At 41.6% G+C, this 17,463-nt stretch overlaps 1 long non-coding RNA gene, 3 other non-coding genes and 2 pseudogenes across 4 annotated transcripts; 2 read left to right on the top strand and 4 right to left on the bottom strand.

Annotated features, from left to right (window-relative positions):
- The window catches only part of LOC116762187, a 382,117-nt pseudogene that overhangs the window by 319,575 nt on the left and 45,079 nt on the right, over positions 1-17,463 (bottom strand).
- On the top strand, positions 980-3,489 carry LOC116762445. The gene is made up of 3 exons (XR_004352260.1): positions 980-1,274; positions 1,931-2,028; positions 3,430-3,489. It is a non-coding gene; the product is annotated as an uncharacterized LOC116762445 (long non-coding RNA).
- On the bottom strand, positions 11,688-12,106 carry LOC116761721 (annotated as a pseudogene).
- Positions 12,789-12,904, top strand: TRNAL-CAA. Its single transcript has 2 exons — positions 12,789-12,826; positions 12,859-12,904. It is a non-coding gene; the product is annotated as a tRNA-Leu (tRNA).
- TRNAQ-CUG lies at positions 13,346-13,417 on the bottom strand. The gene has a single exon. It is a non-coding gene; the product is annotated as a tRNA-Gln (tRNA).
- TRNAL-AAG lies at positions 17,160-17,241 on the bottom strand. Its single transcript has one exon. It is a non-coding gene; the product is annotated as a tRNA-Leu (tRNA).

Genomic DNA, 17,463 nt, shown 5'->3' with positions numbered 1-17,463 from the left:
AACCCCATTTACAGGCGCTCGCAATTCTGTTTCGAAAAAGAAAGGCTTAATTATCAGGCGGCAACATTTCTGTGACAGAAACAGACAAGCCCAGTTCTGCTGCTTCCTATTGTGCCTAAGCAAACTGGTTTACCATTCTGAGCTTCAGTTTCCTCTCTGATGAAATGGTAACAATTATACCCCAGCAAGGAGGGAGACTTCCTTACAACTTTTACTTTTTAAACCCTAAGTATGCTTATCCATTAAAATAATAAAGTACCCACTGCAAAGAGCTGTGTTGAATAGAACCTAAACATGCTTGCTCCTTCCTGAAGTATAGGGAGATTGGGAATCCTGTGGGTGACACAGGCTCTTTTCATTATCCAGTAAAGTTAAAAAAAATTTTTTGCGTTGTTCCCTCATCCCTACCTTGGTGTTTCCTCGTTTCCTTTGCTATTTTCTCAGTATTGTCCTTCCTCTAGATTTAATTGAATTTGGGCAGGCTTGCCTGTGTTAATTTAATTTACATTACTATACTTTGACCTAAATGATTTCAACAATGTCAGTTTGCAAATGTGTTTTAAATGAGTTAGTGACTGGTTGAATGTGACCAATTCCACCAGTTTCCCTGTTTCTAGTCTTTTTCTATAACCTATTTACATAACACTGCAATAACTCTTACATGTCTGTCAAGGTTCTAATTCAGGGCACACTTTTAGAATAGGAAGTGATGTGTGCTCTCACATAGTCCAGCATACTTTATATGTCAAGTATAAAGTATACATAAATAAACTGAGGTCAGATACTTTAGTAACTCCATGAGGACAGAGACTTCTCTCCAGACCTTCTATGATCTCCATTATGCCTTGCACATAGATTTAATCACGTGAAAGGACTTCAACACTTGTTGAATTATTAGACTAATAATCAATTAACTTAATGATTCTACTGTCACATTTTATGTGTACTTCTTATCTTTATCACAGTTATTCATTTGTAAAGGGTGCAAACACAAATGCCTCTGGAGACAAGAAGGTAATTTAAATGAGCAGGCCAGTCCAGGGTCGCAACAGGGAAAGATGGGGACAGCGAATAACTGGAGGACAGATGAGGCAGCTACTTCTTATTGAGAATGTGAGCCCAGCATATTGCCAAATCTTTGATTTTCAAGAGAAGGCAGAAATCTAGAGATTTATGTGAAATTGATTGACTTTCAAGTGTTGGAAACTAACTAAAAATTGTAAAAATCATCTCTGCAAGATGAAATTGACTTCACCTCTAGTTTGGGACTTCTGGTACAGCTATTTATTTATTTATTTACTTATTTATTTATTTACTTATTTATTTATTTATTTTGCGGTACGCGGGCCTCTCACTGTTGTGGCCTCTCCTGTTTCGGGGCACAGGCTCTGGACGCGCAGGCTCAGCGGCCATGGCTCACGGGCCCAGCCGCTCTGAGACATGCGGGATCCTCCCGGACCGGGGCACGAACCCGTGTCCCTTGCATTGGCAGGCGGACTCTCAACCACTGCGCCACCAGGGAAGCCCTAGCTATTTATTTTAATAAGTGCTTTTCAACCTTAACACAATATGGAAGGGACTGTCATTGACTACTTTATAGCCAATCTCCACTCCTTCCTTTAAGTTTTATTCCAGGTAGCAATATGCCCAGCTGAAAGATACTTTCCAGGTGCCTTTACTGCCAATACTATGGTATATTCATGAAGGCAGCTCTGCTGTATGAAATCTTGTCCAGCTGGTTATGGATGTGCTCAGGAACACCAACTCACCTAGCGCTTCTTTCACACTTCAACATGGCCCTGAGATTGTAGGTGGCTAGTGATATCCATGTGGAAGGTTTTGGGTGGTCATTCTGAGAATGCTTCTTAAAAGAAGACTACTCAGCTGCAAAGCATACCCTTTTAACATTCCCCCTTCCTAATTCTTCCAGCCTGGAATGTGCACGTGATGGTAGGAGGTTGACCAGCTGTCCTGGACCATGAGACAATCTTGAGGATGGAAGCCTGCACTAAGATGATATAGTAAAAGGTAAAGGAAGCCTGGGTCCTTATTCATTGCAGAGTACCTGCATCTAATTATATGTGTAAGAGAGACTAAAGCAGCTGTCCTGTTTAAGCCACCTATTTGGATTGTCTGCATATGCAACGGAAACTAAACCTAACTAATAAATATAATTTTTATTAATAAAGTGTTTTATCTTAAAATAAATTCCCACCTATTTAAAAATAAATTCCCTATCAACACAACCTATCTGCCCTCAGGGTGCCAGTAATTTCTGTTAGTATTGGCTAAATCCAGAGGATACTCTTCAGCCTTTATCTTAATGTTCCTGAGGCGTTTGACACTGTTGACCCCTTTCTCCTTGGACCATTCTTCTTCCAGGCACCAAACTGAGTAGAACCTGATAAGGCCTAAGATATTTCTGCTTCCACTCTCTCCTCTTTTATCTGTCTTTACCAAGTGATGCTAAAGTTAGTCTGGAAATATAAAAATAAAAAATAGGAAAAACACAAGGCTACAATAATTAAAGTAAGAATAAGCTGATAGATCGATAGAATAGACTGGGAACTGAGAAATAAACCCAAATCTTGTTCTCAAACCCAAGTTCCTGTGCCCAATGAACAGTGAGGCTAAACAAACAAAAATGTCAGAGTTTGGAGCAGGGAAAGGTTTATATCGCAGGACCAAGCAAGGAGAAAGGGTGGCTCGTGCTCAAAACCCCTAAACTCCCCAATGGTTTTGGAGGAGAAGTTTTTAATAGGCAAAATTTGGGGTGAGGCCTGCAGGGTGTGTGACTTTCTTCTGATTGGTTGGTGGTGAGGTAACAGGACAGGCAGTGCTCCAGAAATCTTGTGTTCAGCTTGACGTTACCATCCTCCACCTGGGTGAGGACCTTAGTTCTGGCAGAAGAACTCAGTATATATGTTGTCATATATATTCCTTGAGGAGGAACCAGGACCCTGCCCCAAGGGTGCACTATTGTTTCGTGACTGCTCTTCCTTTCCTTCTTCATTCCCTCCCTTCCCTGATTAGCAACTGTTTGAATCTGCTCTTTAGAACTCAGGGAAGCTCAAGGAGGCTGAATAAAGTCTATGGACACAGGAAGGGTTTGTACCAGGGAGGGCCCCACGGGTCCTGCCTTGTTTCACAGGGGAAAAGAACAAGTTAATAAACATGTGGAAAGAAGTTTAACTCACTATTAATAAATTAATGTGATGTTGTTTTTAATTTATGAAATGAATAAAGACTAAAAAGCTCAACAATACCCAGTATTGGTGAGAACATGAGGAAACAGGCATTCCAGTATACCATGAGAGGGTAAATTTGGAGAACATTGTTGAGAGCAACTTAGTAATAGCTTAAGAAAAACAATTTTAATGCACATACTCTTTGAACCATCTACTCCTCTTCTCTCCCATCTGTACAAAGATGATTGATTGGACTTCCCTGGTGGCACAGTGGTTAAGAATCCTCCTGCCAATGCAGGGGACGTGGGTTCCAGCCCTGGTCTGGGAAGATCCCACATGCCACGGAGCAACTAAGCCTGTGCGCCACAACTACTGAGCCTGTGCTCTAGAGCCCGCGAACCACAACTACTGAGCCCGCATGCCACAGCTACTGAAGCCCGCGTGCCTAGAGCCCATGCTCCATAACAAGAGAAGTCACTGCAATGAGAAGCCTGTGCACCGCGAGGAAGAGTAGCCCCCATTCACTGCAACTAGAGAAAGGCTGTGTGCAGCAACAAAGACCCAAAGCAGCCAAAAATAAATAAATTTATTTTAAAAAAAGATGATTGTATAAGGATTGTCATTATAGCATTGTTTGCATTTGTAAAATGCTGGAACCAATATAAATATGCTTCAATAGGGGACAGGTTAATGAAAATACTATTCAGGCATACAATGGAATAGTATGCAGGGACCAAAAAGAATGAGTTAGATCTATATATACTAATATGGAAAGATGTCTGAGATTTATTCATTCATTCATTCATCCATCCATTCATTTAAGTGTTTGTTGAGGGTGTACCATGGCTCTCTTTTAGGCTCCAGGATACAGAAGGGAACAAAACCAAGTTCCTGGGCTCATGGATTTGCTTTCTAGGGAGCAATATGGATAATAGGCAAGCTAAGAAATAAATACGTAGTATGAAAGATCCATGAAGAAAAATGAATCAGGATATGGAGGATGAAGAGTGATTGGGGCATTATTTTATATTGGGTGGTCAGAGGAGGTTTCTCTGATGAGGTAGCCAAATGGCTGCTGCGGTTTTGAGTCTCAAATCTATATGTCATTGGACATTTAACCCAGAGAAATGAAAACTTAACATTCACACCAAAAGTTTGCATAAAGCATTATTCATAATAGCCAAACTTGGAAACATTCTTCAATAATGAGTGGTTAAACAAATCGTGGCACATCCATATCATGGAATACTTTTCAGCAATGAAAAGGAATGAACTATTGAAATACACAACTTGGATGGATCTCAAGGGAATTATACTGAGTCAAGAAGGTCAGTCTCGAAATGTTATATTCTGTATGATTCCATGTATAGCATTCTTGAAGTGACAAAATGATAGAGAACAGAGTAGTGGTTTATGGTTTATTGAGAAGGGGGAAAGGAGGTGTCTGTGACTATAAAAGGGATCCTTGTGATGGAACAGTTCTGTATCTTAACTGTGGTGTTAATCACATGTGATATCTACACATGATGAAACTTCATAGAACTAAATACACACACACACACAAGTGCATATAAAAACAAGGGAAATCTGAATAAGGTTGGTGGATGATATCAACGTCAATTTCCTGATTGTGATAGTGTACTATGCTTATGTAAGATAGTAACATTGGAGGAGATTAGGTGAAGAGTATACTGGGTTTCTATTATTCTTAGAACTATATGTGAATCTACAATAATCTCAGAATAAAAAGTTTTTAAAATTTTCTGCACATCACAACTTCCATGTCTTGTCTTTTTCCAGTCAAACAAAGCCCTGTGTTTAAAGGAACACTATGGGCTGCTTGGCTTACATTTGGCTTTTACTACCCATCCCTGAACCAGTTAATGTGGCAAGGGGGCGAAGATGATACTCACAGGTCAGTGCCAGCCGAGACCCATCCTTGAAGTCAAAACTCTGTAGACCTCCTGGGTACTATGCAGTGGACTAGACTGGATGCTGGTGAAACATCCACAAGATCTGCTACATCACCTTCCCCTATTCTGACTGTTTAGTCACTTGGGCCCTATATCCTTTACAATTAGGTTCTCCTGCATATGATAGGAAAGCCCAGAAAAGGGTTTTTATCTCCCTCATGTAAAAGAAGACCAGAAGAAGGCAATTCAGGGCTAGTATGGCAGATTCATCATCCTTAGTGGTTTAGTCACTTTCTGTTTTTCTGCTGCATCATTTTTTTTTTTTTAAACATCTTTATTGGGGTATAATTGCTTTACAATGGTGTGTTAGTTTCTGCTTTACAACAAAGTGAATCAGCTATACATATACATATGTTCCCATATGTCTTCCCTCTTGCGTCTCCCTCCCTCCCACTCTCCCCATCCCACCCTTCCAGGCTGTCACAAAGCACCGAGCTAATATCCCTGTGCCTTGCGGCTGCTTCCCCCCAGCTATCTACCTTACTACGTTTGTTAGTGTGTATATGTCCATGACTCTCTCTCGCCCTGTCAAAACTCACCCTTCCCCCTCCCCATATCCTTAAGTCCGTTCTCCAGTAGGTCTGCGTCTTTATTCCTATCTTACCCCTAGGTTCTTCATGACATTTTTTTCCCTTAAATTCCATATATATGTGTTAGCATACGGTATTTGTCTTTTTCTTTCTGACTTACTTCACTCTGTATGACAGATTCTAGGTCTATCCATCTCATTACAAATAGCTCAATTTCATTTCTTTTTAAGGCTGAGTAATATTCCATTGTGTATATGTGCCACATCTTCTTTATCCATTCATCCGATGATGGGCGCTTAGGTTGTTTCCATGTCCTGGCTATTGTAAATAGAGCTGCAATGAACATTTTGGTACATGACTCTCTTTGAATTTTGGTTTTCTCAGGGTATATGCCAAGTAGTGGGATTGCTGGGTCATATGGTAATTCTATTTGTAGTTTTTTAAGGAACCTCCATACTGTTCTCCACAGTGGCTGAACCAATTCACATTCCCACCAGCAGTGCAAGAGTGTCCCCTTTTCTCCACACCCTCTCCAGCATTTATTGTTTCTTGATTTTTTGATGATGGCCATTCTGACTGGTGTGAGATGATATCTCATTGTAGTTTTGATTTGCATTTCTCTAATGATTAATGATGTTGAGCATTCTTTCATGTGTTTGTTGGCATTCTGTATATCTTCTTTGGAGAAATGTCTATTTAGGTCTTCTGCCCATTTTTGGATGGGGTTGTTTGTATTTTTGTTATTGAGCTGCATGAGCTGCTTGTAAATTTTGGAGATTAATCCTTTGTCAGTTGCTTCATTTGCAAATGTTTTCTCCCATTCTGAGGGTTGTCTTTTGGTCTTGGTTATGGTTTCCTTTGCTGTGCAAAAGCTTTGAAGTTTCATTAGGTCCCATTTGTTTATTTTTGTTTTTATTTCCATTACTCTAGGAGGTGGGTCAGAAAGGATCTTGCTGTGATTTATGTCATAGAGTGTTCTTCCTATGTTTTCTTCTAAGAGTTTGATAGTTTCTGGCCTTACATTTAGGTCTTTAATCCATTTTGAGCTTATTTTTGTGTATGCTGCATCATTCTTGAGCATGGTACCTAACCCTCAAGATCATGTCATAGTCCAGGATGGCTGCTGGAGTTTCATAATCGAGACAGGATGGAGAAAGGACAAAATGTCACTTGTCCCAAATAACTGAACCCTCTTTTTAAAAATGGTGGCCATTTAATTCATTGTCCAAACTTGAACACCTTTGAGAGAGACAGTGGGTGCTCTTAATAATTATACAAAGACAACAGGTGGAAATAGGAAGTATCCCAGATAAATCAAGGTAAATCATCACTGTGTCTTTGAAGGCTGTCCTATTCAGAAGGTTCTTCTACTCCACAATAGCTTTTTATTTACGAGCGTAACTTAAAAATAGTCCCACTTGGTCAGGGCTATGTTTCTCCTAGCCCAGCACTTTGATTCAAATATAGTGAGAGGGAACGATGCTGTCCTAGACATCATGTGAAACATGGCCAGGGCCAAACCCTCCTTGGCCCTCATCCTTTGCCTCTCTCCTTCATTTTCCAACATCTTCCCTCAGTCAAAAGCCAAAAGTCCCTATGAAACAGACCTGAGAAGTATGTGTATGCCCCATGCTGAGTCATCTCATGAGCTAAACTCTCAGTTGTGTTCTGAGGGGACCACCAGGAATAAATACTCCTATTACTAGGGAAATTCCTAGTGTTTAGAAGTTACCTCCCAGAAGAAGACAAAGGCCAGACGTCTCTTTAGATGAGGCCAAATTCCTGACTACACAAATACCAAGAACGCAGGATGATAAAACCTTCATAAAAATATTAGAGCTGGGGCTTCCCTGGCGGCGCAGTGGTTGAGAGTCTGCCTGCTGATGCAGGGGACACGGTTTCGTGCCCCAGTCCGGGAAGATCCCACATGCTGCGGAGTGGCTAGGCCCGTGAGCCATGGCCACTGAGCCTTTGCGTCCGGAGCCTGTGCTCCGCAATGGGAGAGGCCACAACAGTGAGAGGCCCGCGTACCGCAAAAAAAAACAAAAAAAAAAAAACAAAAAAAAAAATATTAGAACTGTCTCAAACTTAGTGTTGACAAAAAGTTAATAGTCAATCTAAGAAAGCAATAGAAAATTTTATTTGAGCCAACCTGAAGATTATAACCCCAGAGTCTCTCAGAAAGCTCTGAGGACCACCGGTTAGAGGTCAAAGTACAGTTATATACATTTTTGAGACAAAGAGTTATACATTAAATGACATACTGACAGTTTACATAATCCAGATCTGCATGTACAAAGCGAGTAGAGGGTCATCTTGAGCCTTTACAAGATTAAGAAAGAATGTTACCTCCTGAGGAGGTCTGGTTAATACAGATGAACTATATACACTAAAGGGGAGGGAGGAGGTCCAAACAGGCAGAGAAAAGTTTTATGTTTACATTTTTCTTGTCTTGCCATAAAATATGAATTTTATTTCATCATTAGTATAAGTAAAAGCCTGCTGTTCATCATTCATTTTATCCCAGCTTGGAAGAGCATTTCAGGGTAGCTTGTGAAAGGAGACAAAGTAGGAAACACCATATTTCCTTCCTTTTCAGCGTCTTGCTGTTTTTTGCTCTCTCATTGACTTGGAGTTGATGGATGGCTGGGGAGGGGGATGCAGAAAGCAAAATGGAGGGTATCCACAATTAAAGAATGCTGGAGAGAAGTGATCAAAGGACTCCCAGTAATATGGAGGCCTTTCTGCTTTGGGGTGAAAAGTGGGTGGATCTTTTCTACCCTTTGAAGTTTATACCATGTGCATGCCTTAATTATGCAAAACAAACTAAATTAAGAAATAAGGACACAAATGAATTCTCAAGTATTTAAATTACTTTTTTCTGCACAGAGAAATGGATATTCTGTTTTAAATTTTAAACGTTTAAAACGGTTTTGCTTGATCAGAAGAATGACTTTTGTTTCAGAAATTTACTTTTTGATTTTGAGGAATATTGGCTCATTTATAAATAAGGTCTGAAATTTCTTTTAACAGTAAAAAAGCATAAGGTATCTCATTTTGAGATAGTGGTCTGTTCATTCCACATCCTCTGAAATTTTCCATTCTAAGACAGCATTTATCTTGCTATTTTAAAATATATTTACTATTCAAATCTAGGTATTGGTCTAGTTGAGACTATGTGAGAAAAACAAGGAGTGAGATGCAAAGTTGTTATAAAGAAAACAGCAAAGAAAAAAATTGTCCAAAAAATTAATTTAAAAAGTATGGTACATGCTACAATGTTATTGTCATTATATGTCATTTTAACAAATGTGTATACTGATGTGAAAAGATATCCAACTTATGTTGTCATGTTAAAACAAGTTGCAGTACGTTATGTAGAATAAATTAATTTTTTGCAAAATAATAATATACTAATGTAAATACTGAAACAATACCAGAGGAATATAAACAAAACTAATAAGTGTGTGGTGTACTGGAAAGACTGGGAGGAGAGGATAGATTATGAGTGACTTTTTTACTGTCTAGGTTTTTTTTTTTGGCTGCGCCATGTGGCTTGTGGAATCTTAGGGAGTCCTAACCAATGGACCACCAGGGAATTCCCTACTTTTTAGGTTATACATTTCTGCAATACATATTTTATTTTTACTAAAAGCACATATTATTATTTTACTAAAAGCACATATTATTTTGTTAGAGAAAATACAGTACAGATAATTTAAAAGTTACAAAAAAGGAGGGGTAGTTATAGAGAGCTAGGCAAGAGACTACAAAGGGTTACAAGCAAAGAACTCAAGGCATATGCTCTCTGACATTTTTTTTCTTTCAAAGTTTAAAACTCTAATACTTTATTGTATGGTTAATACTCTTTTCAACTATCTCAAATCCTTTGTGGCACCTATAAGAACATTAATAAGTAAACTATTGGGAGGATATTGACAAGCTGTGAGAGAATCTGTTTTGGAATAAGTTTAGGAGTGACTACGTGGAAGAAAATTTGGACAGGCAGTACTGATAAATTTGGCTACATAAATTCATGAAAACAAAGCAATGGCGATAAAATTGCTTGTGAAGGACAGACTCTGCGTCCTCAACCCTTATAGGAGGGAGGTTCCATTGAAGCTTTGTGAGCATAGGAGTGACGTATTGATGGTGCAAGCCATAGTAAAGGCAATACCAACCAGGAGGACTGATTTGGGGGCTATTGCAATAATGACACAAGAGGACATTAGTGGGGTAAGAGCTAATAGAAACACAGGAATGGGCAGGTAAGCAGGAAAAAAATCAGGAGACTCAGTGCCATTCTCAGCTATTTCTATGGAGAATGAAGCTGAAACAGGCAAGGAGGAGAGAGTCATCTTAAAACAGAGAAATTAAGAGGTGTGCAGTCATGAAGTGAGCAGGAAGCAGAGAGAGAGAGTAAGACCTCTGATAAAGGAGAGGAATTTGCTTGCACTTTGGGAAGAGATCTCCTTCTGAACAGGTGTGGCTCTGTAGTTTTCTGACCAGCTCCCAGCAACCCCACTGAAACAGAACCCATAGGGAAAACTCTCAGGATGGACTACTATGGATCTAAAGGAGGACTGAGAATAAAGAGGAGAGGGAAAAAATCAGGAAACTTTTAAGAATAATTGATTTGCATATTCTTCCTCTTATTCCTTCAGGTTGATGGAGAAGGAGAGATGGGTGTTTCATTTAGTAAGTACCTATTTAGAAGCTAGTATATACTGGGCTCTGTTCATTAAAGCACAAAATCCTTCCAGATCCTACAAGGTAGTGCTAGTATCATGATCTCTATTTTATGGCTGGGGAAATTGTTAACTAAATTGTCTAAGGTCACAGAGTCGGTGAAAGACAGAGCCAAGACTAGAATCCAGGTAGACTGGCTCCAGAGTCTAAGCTTTAACCACTACAGTAAGTGGCCTCTCTGTCTGACCCAGGTCTCTGCTAGACAACTTTTTTTTTTTTAATCAGATACCAGTATTGCTGAGTTCGTTTAATTCTCATAACAACATTCCCTGGTGTAGGTTATTACTTTAGTGACCAGTGTAAAGAGTCCTAGATTAAAGAGCAATCTAAGATATGATACAGGATAGAAGAATTCAAGGCATACTCAGGTAATGCTGTCACTGAAAAATGTGATTATCTTTAGTCATTAAAATTTTTTTTTCTTGGCTGTACCGTGCGACTTGCGGGATCTTAATTCCAAGACCAGGGATCAAACTGGGCCCCAGCAGTGAAAGCACCAAGTCCTAACCACTGGACTGCCAGTGAATTCCCTGAATATTATTTCTTTTTGAATTGGCAATTAGCTTACTGACATTTAACTGTCTTCCATTTCCTGAGGATAAAATCTTTGGAGACAGTGGGGGGAAAAGCTAATCTGACCCATTCTTTCAAACAACAAGGGTTTGGGGGATTTCGTTGAATACCAGCACTTTGATATGAGCGGAGGGTGCCTGGTAAATACCCTCTGCTTCCTGCCCTTATGAAGTTTACAGGCCACTGGGGCTAGGTGGGGGCAGGGATGGTAACTACTTCCAGCATGGTCACCATCAGTTTCCTTCCTCTCCATATGCATGTGACATGCATCATCGAGAGGTACAACCTATTCTTGCCTTGAATCTGGACTTGCCTAGAATGCTCTGACCAAGAGAGTATGGCAGAATGATTCTACACTGATGCTGGGCCTGGCCTATGAGAGGACTGACATCTTCTGCCTTGGACTCTTAAGAGTCCTCAGCCACCATGGAAGACGTTTGTATTAGTCTGCTCTGGCTGTCGTAACAAAAGACGAGGCTGTGTGGCTCAAACTACACAAATTAATGTTTTCGGTATATTTTCAGGAGACTGGAAGTCCAAGGTCAAGGTGTCAGCCTCTCTCTTTGATGTGCAGGCAGCCACCTTGTCTCTGTGTTCTCACAGGCCCTCTCCTGTACACGTTTTTAATGGTGTTTGTTGTTGTTGTAGTTGTTTGATTGGGCTAAGTGACTTTACTAGAGAAAGCCAGGATTACAAAGGACCTGAGCGTTGGTATTGGGGCCCTTCTTCGTGCCAAAGGTGAGCACAATATTTACAAAGCCCTAGTTGTACTGCATACACCTCTTGGCCTGGCCCATCTTCTTTTTCTCCTGTTTAGCCACCTTGGGAGTCTGACCTCTTACTTTCCCAGCACTGGCCAGGGAACCATGGACTTCACCTCTAAGCACGTGTCTGGTTACTTCCAGAGTGCTCAGAGCCTCCACCCCACACTGACCCACAGTAGCATCATCCTCTAGGATGAGGATGTTCCTGCCAGGAGCACGACTTGAGGGATGCCCTCCAGGGAAGCTACATGAGCCTTGATTTGGGCGACTGTCTCCTGGCCTGTCACCTCAAGAGTGTGTAGCTCCCGGGCGAAGACACAGAACTGCATGTCGGCCACTGAACCGTGGGCACCACTGCCGCTACCGCGAAGATGGAGTCGTGAAGAAAGAGATTTAATGGCGTTTTTGATGAACAGAAGTTTTTAGTTTTGATGAATTCCACTTCATCTTTTTTTCTTATTGGTTACTACTTTCTGCAACTCACATCCACATCCAGTCTTCATGCTCTAGGCCCCTAAACCGCACTCACCATGCCCCTTTCTGGTCTATACTAACTCGCCGGTTTTCTCCCCAGGTCTACACTGGCTCGCTCACTTCTTCCCCGCTGAGCTCCCGCCAATTCGGTTGGTTTGCCAGGCATCTTCTCGGGAACAGAGCCCGTGCTCTGTGTCCTTTCTGGGAACGAATAAAGGGAGTTCTCTCTTGTCCAGTCCGGGGTCGGTTCCGGGTTGTTAGGATCCTTGAGCCTCAGTGCCCCGGGGCTCGCAGGGAAAGGCAGAAAGAAGGGAGAGGAGAGAAATGCCAAATTATACCCTGGACTGAGAGGAAAGCCTCGCGAGTTCAGTCAAAGTTGCTGGCTCTACTGAGAAAGAAGGTTCAGTTAATTTTTAAGGATTTACATTCCCATTTTTTCGGATAAACCCTAGACTGCCAAAGAATTTAACAGCCCATGGTGAGTGCACTTCCAGCAGAATTGCAGATTTTACTCATTTGGGACAACCGTGTTGGGCTGTCAGGATGGCCGAGTGGTCTAAGGCGCCAGACTCAAGCTGTAGTCTTTCAAGCTTCCTTCCAGAGAGGATTCTGGTCCCCGAATGGGGGCGTGGGTTCGAATCCCACTTCTGACAGACTGTTTTTCCTCCTGCTCTAAAAGCAACCACTACCACTTTCTCAGCCATTTTTTGTTTCCCTTCATTCTTCTCTCTACTTTCCCTTTTACAGTCCTAACGACGGACCCTCGATTAGGAAAAGAAAGACTCTTTCTTTTCCGTTTTGGTTGCTACTTATCACGGATCACGTTTTGCTCTGCACTCTGGTTTGTTCATTAAAGGCGCTTTTACTAAACGCTCGTTAACCCTGGGGAGTCCTGGGAGAAAAATGAGTCTGGTGGGAACAGAAAGACATGTACACAGACTCGGTGATTATAGGCTGCTCCTGAGCTCACGGGCCACTAGCATCGTAGTCTCACGTCCTTTCTCACTGCCCGAACCCATCAAAAATTAAAGTGCGGAAATTGAAAGCAGCGTGGTTCAGTCTGTTACAGGATTGGGATGTGAAAAGAAAAGGTGAGGTTCCACCGAGATTTGAACTCGGATCGCTGGATTCAGAGTCCAGAGTGCTAACCATTACACCATGGAACCCCTATTGCAACAATGTTTCTACACTGTCCATCTGATATCTCTTTCCTTGTGCTTTCTATTTTTTTTTTTTTTTTCCTTCAATTGAGGTATAGTTGATTTACAATACTATATTCGTTTCAGGTATACAACATAGTGATTCAAAATTGTTATAGATTGTACTTCATTTAAAATTATTTTATCCTTGTGCTGTTTAATTAAAAAAATTTTTTTGATGAGAGAGATGTATAGAAAACAATTTAAAACGAAACGTGCCAGTTTAACCGAAAGCTCTGCCTCTTCTTCCTAATTGATTTGTTTGTTTGTTTTCATTTATGGGGGCGTTTTTTGGAGGGATGGAAAATCTCTGCTCTTTCAGCCGAAGGGCGACGGAGAAGCCAAAAGCAAGGATGGGAGGTGGGTGGGAGGGGACTTTCACTGATTGTTTCCACTGAGCCTGCTTCCCAGATTTCCATCCCTTGATGTCAGGGTCAGGGTAGGATCCTGATCCAAGAAAATGGATACCTCTGGAGGTTTTGATTTTGCCTTCATTTCCGACCCACGCAAAGGCAAATTGGATTTTAATCTTGTCGTTCAAAAGGGAGAAAAACGTTAACATCTTTTTTCTACAGCTTCGCTTATTCATTCTAGGATACTTGCCTCCAGAGCAACTTGGAGTTTCTTGGTGCTTCCTGCTTAGCTGTAATCATGGCCTTGCCATTTTAAAATCTGTCCTCCCTCTCCGAGATGCCTTAAGTGCAGGACCGGTTCTCATTCCTCTTTAACACCCTAAGGTCTGGTACATAGTAGAAGCTTAATCAATGGCTAGTTGTATGAACGCCTAGATGAAAGGTGGAATGAATGAATGCATGCATGAATGAATGATGCATGAATGAACGAACGAGTGAATAAATAATCAGGTAGCCCAGCGCTGGACTGTTTTGAATGTTTCTTTTTCCTTCTCTCCATAGGCTAAATCTGACAAGCCTAAAGGGCATGATTGTTGCTTTTTGGGGGGTGAGGGGCTCCTTTCCAGGTCCTAGCTCCCAGGTGGACATTCCAGTGTTCATATGGCCACACAAATATGTCCTCGAATGTGGATGGCCAAGAGAGGACGTCATAGTGCTGGGTATAGTCATTTATTTCTCTAAACTTTAACTTTATTAACATAGCATGATTATTTAACTGTTAAGAACAACATATAATAAAGAGATCATACATGTAGCATCACTGGAAGAAACACTCAGGTATAAATTACTACTTTAGTCAGTCTAAATATTAATTATTGGCCAGTCATTCTTCATGTGCCTCTGGTAGTCTCCCAAGGCTGAATTGCTTGGAATCCCTGAATCATTTTCTGGCTTTCATCCTTTTTTTGTAACTCCATCCAAGCAAGGTGCCTGTCAAGAAATAGCTACTCAATAAATATGGGTTGAAGGGCATATATCTTTTGGAAGGTGGAGAGGGAAGCAGTGAAATTCAAAGACTTTTGGCCAGGTCACCATAGAGTTCTCCTAAGTGTCTATTCCTTCCCTCCATGCACATAAACTCTCCGTTCTATCTTCTTGAGTCTCCTAGCCTTAAAAGACGGTCTAAGTTATCTCAGATCCAGCTGAATAATGGACCAAGTCTTTCTTCCCCAGTATAGGTGGCACACTTTTTATTCCATGAGCCACAGGCTTATTTCTTAAAGAAAAATGTCCATTGGTTTTAAAACTACACCAGAACCTCAAAAGCCCACTATTCAATTATAAGCTTTAAACTGCTCTCTGAGGATAGGCAAGGCAGAAGGGGTGTAAATGAATGTTTTTCATCTTAGCACATTTATATCCCAGGAAAGGATAGGGAGTATAGAGCTGGAAGATAGTACAGATGGCCGTGGGTTGGTTTATTTATTTGTGAGTGTGGAGTTCAGAAGACTACACTTTTCACTTGGAATCGCTCATCGTTGGTTCATAAATATTGCAAGGTGAATGCAAACAAAGACTGCTGAGGGGGATGACTGGGGGAAGAGATGACTGGGACCCACAATACAGAAGTAATGTGATCCCTGGCAATCTGCGCAAGAATGATTTGCAGTAACCTGGTAGCAGAGCTGAATCCAGAAAGAGCAAGTCAGTGTGGCGTAATCAGAGTCAAGAACCAAGTTTAGCTGGAGTGTCCTGTAGAAATGGGGCTTCAGAACACATGACTCTACCTCAAACTGAAGACCTCAACATCTTCCGGGATCCTCAGCTCTGTGTACCTTGCTCATTTCACAATTAGAAAGATATTCTTTCATGTATTTATATATTTATTCACTGATACTTACTACAAATATCTATTTAGTTTTCATGATGTGGGGAAGTGAGAGAAATATGGTTCTATATCTGACAAAGCTTATGACACATGGGGAAAAGCAGATGATTACACAAAAATTTCCCAAAGTTATGATAAATGCTAAAATAAGTGATGGATCAAGTGATAACAGAGCATGGCCAAAGCATACCAACAGGAATACCCAATTAAGGGCAGGTAGCAATGAGGAAAGCCTGCCAAAGAAGGGATGGCTAAGCTGAGGCCTGCTACAGGCTCCCCAGCACGTTCCATTTCTCTTTCGCGGTATTTATCAGACTGGGATTTTTTTGAACAATTCATTTGTGGACTCGTGGATTCACTTATTCGACTTATGAAATAAATATCTACTCATCCTAACAACTCAAACAAAAGTGCCTAAAGTAGAATTTATAATCTCCCCCTTCCCTATCCTCTGACACTGTTATCACTGGAAACATTGAAGTGTGTTCTTCTATACATTGTACTGTCGTACCGTCCTTTATTTTGGTAACTATATATCTACAATGTCATTCATAGTTCAGTTGCATTCTTTACCGTAGAAATTGTATCATCTTGGGGCCATTATGCGTCTAATGCTTGTCTTCTCTACACTGCACCAGGGCAGGGACCCTCTCCTTTGTTTCCTTCCAGCTCCTCAGTGCCTAATTGTAATTCTGGAGGGAGAGATCAAGGGAGGCTTCCAGGAGAGAGCAACTACCTTGCTGAGGTGTAGAGGATAAGAAGCTTTGAGGGCAGAGAGAATTGCTTGGAGCAGAGACTGAGGACGCCCAATGGAAGACGCAGAGACGCACACAGTGAGGGGGGAAGCGCCTCTAGACCGTGTGACCTGAGAGGCAGTTGAGTGGCAAGGCGAGGCGCCTTGCGTAGAGTCGCCACAGCTCAGATCAGCATAATTAGGATTCAAAATGTGAAATGAGAAGGCTTCGGGGATGCTGAGAACCGCGGCCAGGCAGGACCTGTCTCCAGTTGCAAGTGGATTCAGGGAGGCTGACAGCTACTCACTGTTCCACCATTTATTGAATAAGGTAATAAGTAAGAACTGTATCTACGGGGCCTAAGTACCTAGTAGGTAACACATAGTAGGAGCTGATTCCTTTTCTTTTCTTTTCTTTTTTTTTACATAAACGAATGAATTAAATGAAGGTCTGTTATACGTTCGAAACTATTGGGTGATGAAACTACAATAACGGAGTAAGTACCACGCAGAGTAGATGCTCATTAACTTTTTGTTAATTGAAATAATCAGTTGAAGGCCTGTCATGTGTTGAACACTGTTTTGGGGGACAGTGCATATGGGCGTTATCTCTGGCCTCTGGGAATAGCAGAAGTGGTAGGAGAGGAACCTACCTGAACTTGGAGCCTGTGAGAACGGTGTATATTGGACATGAAAAAGTACCTACTCAGACAACGGTGAAGGGCAAAAGGTCACTGGCAGCGGTGGGATTCGAACCCACGCCCCCGAAGAGACTGGAGCCTTAATCCAGCGCCTTAGACCGCTCGGCCACGCTACCCCCTACGACATACGCTTTTACATGCATCTCATCTGACCCAAACCGCGCCCGTTTCAGGTCCTTTTTCTCTCCCCCCCACCCCACCCGTGCCCCCGCCACTCTGAGCTGTCTCCGCGGGCCCTTCCTCCAGCGTTCCCCGCTCCACTCCCAGCACAACCCGACAACCCCCTGACGCCTGACACTTTGCTTTCTCATGGCTCCCAGGTTCACCGTGAACGGCGA

The sequence above is a fragment of the Phocoena sinus genome, chromosome 11 (genome assembly GCF_008692025.1).
Source record: "Phocoena sinus isolate mPhoSin1 chromosome 11, mPhoSin1.pri, whole genome shotgun sequence".
In the NCBI taxonomy this organism is placed as follows: domain Eukaryota; kingdom Metazoa; phylum Chordata; class Mammalia; order Artiodactyla; family Phocoenidae; genus Phocoena; species Phocoena sinus.
The sequence above is the reverse complement of the archived record's forward strand: the minus strand, read 5'-3'. Positions and strand labels throughout refer to the sequence as shown.